Source organism: Triticum dicoccoides, chromosome 3B, assembly GCF_002162155.2.
Source record: "Triticum dicoccoides isolate Atlit2015 ecotype Zavitan chromosome 3B, WEW_v2.0, whole genome shotgun sequence".
In the NCBI taxonomy this organism is placed as follows: domain Eukaryota; kingdom Viridiplantae; phylum Streptophyta; class Magnoliopsida; order Poales; family Poaceae; genus Triticum; species Triticum dicoccoides.
Genome location: NC_041385.1, coordinates 718,567,418 through 718,572,526, shown reverse-complemented (window position 1 = coordinate 718,572,526; position 5,109 = coordinate 718,567,418). Strand labels below are relative to the sequence as shown.

The window sequence follows — 5,109 nt, the reverse complement described above, 5'->3', positions numbered from 1 at the left end:
CTCCTTCTTCCCTTGATCTATCTCTCCCCCGCCCTATTTCTGTGCTGGATGAACCCACGCTCCTCCCTCTAATTCATCTCTTCGTATTTTTTAGGTTTGCGTTGGGGATTGATTCCTACCAGTGAAATCTGGAAGGGAGCCGACCTACAGGTCAGTCCTTTTACATGACATGCGAAATCTTTAGTGATCTACAGTGGGGTTCCTGTTTCAATGCTAAGAAGCATAACTTCTGAGTGGAAGAATAATATTATGTTTTCCAGTTTCATGTATTGATTGACAAGGTGAACTCTGTAGTTGAACTTCATTGTTAAGTAGATGATTTATTCTTATATTTGATCAAATCTTCATTATGATCTAGCTAATTCACCTGTTCAAGTGGATGGTTGCTGCATGGTGCAAATTAGGCCAAAATGAACATGTCTTGCTTCAGTTGCTCTTATAGAAATATGCGAGTTATATGGTTGTGTAACTGAGACCAATTTTTGGTTTACACAGGGAGAGAGTTGGGAGAGCTAATGAGTTGTTGAAGCCAGATGAAATTATAGTGCAAATTGACTCGAGGTCAATTGCTGTGTCACCACTTCCTCACAACGTAAAGCTGGAAGATGTTCAATCTTTCTTTGGTCAGTATGGCAAGGTATGTTATCTGTATAACCTTGAATACCAGACTTGACAGGATAGGCTAGAACCGCTAGATTGCACATTGCGTGTTGCTTCAACTTTCAGTAACACATTTATCAGTTACTTTGAACTGGAAATGTTCAGTTAGATGCACTATGCATGTGATATTCAATTGATATGATAATTTGGCAAACTTGCAAGTTGGCGCAGCATCACTATAAATACACGAATCGTGTAACATAAATGCTGATGGTGCTATGTTGTTTCTGAACTGTGTGCATCACAGGCTAACATCGTAAGGCTTCCAAAACATGTTTCTAACAAGGGGCAATTCTCCGGCACAGCTTTGGTCGAATTTTCGGAAGAAGTTGAAGCTAACAATATCATGAATAACAAACTTAGTTTTGCAGGAGCGGATCTAGAAATAAAAACAAAGTAAGCTAACTACCGATTCAAGTTCTTTTGTGTCATGCTTACCATTTACCAGTGATAGAATTTATGTTCTCATTCTTTGGGCTTATTCCCAATATATTTGTTCGCATGCTCTTTCTTTATCAATTGATGTTGGTTAGATACTTCGATGCAAGATTTTGTACTGTCTCTCATGATGATTGATAGCTACGTCATTTCCTCTTACATTTTAGAATCATGAATGCAGTGTCTATAGTTTTCACATTGCTGACTTTATTTATAACTATGTATCAAACTATCAATAACGTGTTATCCAATGTTGGCATAATACAGGAAGGAATTTGATGCTGAAATGGAGGCTAAGAAAGAAGCTTATGAGAAGTTGCACCCTAATACACACCCTAATAAGAATGGTCATGATGAAGGGTAAACTTTCCGTACTAACGATATGTAACATGCTATTTTTAGTTTCTTTAGTTTGACTTGACCTTGTGAATCATCAGTATTTGGTTATGTAGATACCCAAAAGGTCTGATTCTGCCTTTAAGCTGAAGAAAATTCTAGCTTATGGTGACACAGAACAAAATGGTGGGGACAAAGTTGATAATAGCGACAATGCCAAAAAGGAAGGGGGTGGAATCGGGGAAAGCTTGTGAAGAGAAGGCCCCTGAGAACACTGATGCCAAGGAAGAGAAGTCAGATGATGCTGAGGAGTTGAAAGTGTCAGATGCACAAGGGAGCGGGCTGCTCTCGGTGCTCGACTGGGAGCTCACCGACGAGGAGGAGTACCGCCGCGCGCGCCCAGGTGCAGCGCAAGCGCGTGGAGGCGAAGGGGTACGCCGTCGAGGGGATCTCGGTGAGCGGGCACGAGACCTGCATCACCGTGCCGTCCCTCAACGTCGCATTTGACATCGGCCGCGGCCCGCTCTTCGCCGTGCGCTAGGACCACCTCTTCATCATGCACGCCACCTCAACCACATCGTGAGCATCTGAGTCCTCTTCTGATTCGTCTCTTCTCTGTTCTGCTTGGTTAATCGGTTTGCATATGCGGTCTCTAGCTAAGCTCGGATGCGCCATTGCGAGACGGTGCCTCATACATATGCGGTCTCTAGCTGAGCTCTAATGCCTGGTGAAACTTTTGTTTGCTTCTTGTTGGTATTGGTACGGGTGACAAGTAAAGAAAGAGTCTAGGTGCGTCAAACAAAAACATATAGGATGTGTAGTTGCTTTTAATGTTGCCCTCTGTTTGTTCTAGGAAGAAGTAGATACCGTTAAAACCTTCAGATTGTTTTCTTATGTTGAGCTGTCAAATGGTTATTAGAATGCTCTTGCTGCATTTTTCTTTTGGTTCTTTTGTACACGCGTCTGACAGATTGTCCCCATGCGCACTTTGATTTGCAGGTCCTTCTGTCAGTGTCTTCAATTGCTTTGCTGAATAGTGGGTGGTAGCGGCTTGAGTGAAGATCTTCGTATCAAGGTTTGTTTACTACCGCGGATTGCTTATATCACCTTGTTCTGTAATTGTCTGTTACTTGCTGTACACATACTGACTAGGCGTTGTGTCTGTGTTGCTGTTTTCCATTTGCCTTTGCTGGTTAACTTACTTTTCAAGGACTATTTCTTCTGCTCAGGATGTGCCCTACTATATCTTTTGTGATTCCTATTTTGGAGACCCTGGCGGCGCATGTTCCTTTGCCTGCTCTTTTGTACGTGTGTGAGATAGCCGACGACGGGGCTGTGCTTGCTGGTGTTGAGCTTGAGCTTCCTACGAATAGTGTGTCCCTGCTTCCAGATAGGACTTTGCTAAAATTCCTGCAGGGGGGCTATGGGTTTGTTATCAGGGACTACGGTAGGGGTGCAGAGCGGCGTCCCGCATAGACCCACCAAAGTGCTTAATTAGTACAGCTTTGCCTAACAGCAGCACAGCCTAATTAGAACTAGCTTTTTCTAATTTGTATACGGAGCAGGACGGGTTCGGGCGCCGCCTTGCATCCCTAGACTACGGGTTTCAAAGTGTTGGTTCATACCATTCAGGAGCAGTGCTGGTGCTAAGAACGCTGGCAATGCAAAGAAAACAAGGCAGTAATTCATCTATCGCCTAAGATGACCATGGATGTACGGTTAGCCACATTTTTCTTCCATGCATTCAGCTCAGTCTCTGCTTCCATGGAATTCATGCTTTTCAATTAAATTATCAGGGTGATAATGTAAACAGTCCAGCTGCTGATGAACATGATTTGTCGACAAGGAAGCTTAATAGCTACCAAGCACAACTTCGTGCTCTGCAAAGATAAGGTAAACCGTCCTGAATAAGCTAGGCATTTGTCAGGATGCATATGTGTGCGTGTGCGTGTGCGCGTGCGCGTGCGTGCGTGCGTGCGACATGCTTTGTTGATCATCCTGTTGAAAGGCCAGTCCAAGCAGCTACGAGAATGAAATGAGATTCTCCTTCCACTCACACTGGGTCGCGGATACAAGCAAGGGCGGCGCCATCTGCCAATTCCACAGCTCCGAGCTGCAGCAGGAGCTGCTGGGCCGCCTGAGATGCAGATGGAGGCGCGGCTCCTCCGAGCTGCCGGGTCGCTGAGATGCCGGAGCACCTCCGAGCTGCAGCAGGAGCTGAGATGCAGATGGAGTCGGAGCACCTCGGAGCTGCAGCAGGAGCCGCTCCGCTGCCAAGATGTAGTGTGAGCCACCGCGAAGATGGAGCCAAGGTGTTCTCACTTCAGTACAGTGGGGAGAGGAACATGACGCATACCATGAACTGGTTGATGGAACCAAGACCAGCGGTCATGCTAGACACGTGGTCAGCGCTGCGCGTCGTGGTGGTAGTTGGTGAAGCAACCATTGGCAGTGTTTTTGTCTCTCAGCACTTGGCATGATTGTAATATTCTTTATCTTTGAGTTCTGTGATGTTACTTGAACTGTAATTCTCGTGGAGCCTTTTGGCTTCTGGCTTTAAATAAGCTGTCCGGTTGCCTATGTATAGTTTCGCACTACGAACGCAGATACTTTTGATACTAAACTGCATGCTTAAAACACTATTATTGTATCTGACATTATATACACGTAACAATACTCCCCCTTCCGAACATTGAATTGTTTCCATCTGAAAACAGATTTAAATTAATACAATTCATATTACATTGTCATCTACATCTACTTACTCCTAAATTAATACAATTCATATTACATTGTCATCTACTTACTCCTAACATCGTTTCTAACTGGGTTCTTGAGCCATCTACATCTACGTACTCCCTATTAACATTGTTTCTAACTGGGTTCTTGCGCTATTGGCGCAACCAGGTCATCTAGTTGAGATGAAACGGCAGGTCATGAGTTCGTCTCCAGGAAAATCAACTATTTTTGCTCCATATGCAAGGGCAAAGTCGCTGCTCGCAATCGCGGCCCATGTGGGGTAAAGCCCATGACGAATAGAGAAACGTAATGTGTCGATTCTATACCGATGGCAACATTAGTACCACCTCGCGTATACATTTAAAATTTAAATTGAAAACGTAAATTAATGGGAAAAAGCGTATTGTGACGATGAACACACGGAGTCAATCCGTACTTTATTATGCCCGTGCGTTGCAACGGGAGAAAAATTTGGACATGTACTAAAATTTAGTGAAAATTGTATGTGCACACATGGTTGTTCTTCACTACGAAGAAAGCGTTAATTGTCCCGTCCATTATTTACAGGCATGCTATCCATTGCAAAATGGAATTTGGTATATCTTTTTCAATAAAAGCGTGTATTAATTTAATCTGTACTGTAAGGTTTGGTTACCTCGACCCATATTTACTTAGGCTTGTGCTATACTCAGAAAAGCGAAATAGCTGATAATATTGTTCAACTATAAATGATGCATCCCTCGGGATGAATCACGATCTTGAGTACAAATTCACATGCTGATTTGTATAATCCATTACTTAAAAGCTTTAAATCAGATCATCACACCACAATAACTTTGGTGCATTATGAATTTCAAATTGTACCGCAAATATTGACAACAAGCACGTGGAAAATCTATTTTGCAGGTTGTAGTGTTGTACACACACTCATCTAGA

General features: G+C 43.4%; 1 long non-coding RNA gene across 1 annotated transcript; it reads left to right on the top strand.

The window, feature by feature from the left end:
• Window positions 1-36: 36 nt before the first annotated feature.
• Window positions 37-3,315, top strand: LOC119278085. Its single transcript, XR_005137522.1, has 7 exons — window positions 37-150; window positions 496-637; window positions 908-1,056; window positions 1,366-1,458; window positions 1,551-2,013; window positions 2,434-3,152; window positions 3,231-3,315. It is a non-coding gene; the product is annotated as an uncharacterized LOC119278085 (long non-coding RNA).
• Window positions 3,316-5,109: the final 1,794 nt, after the last annotated feature.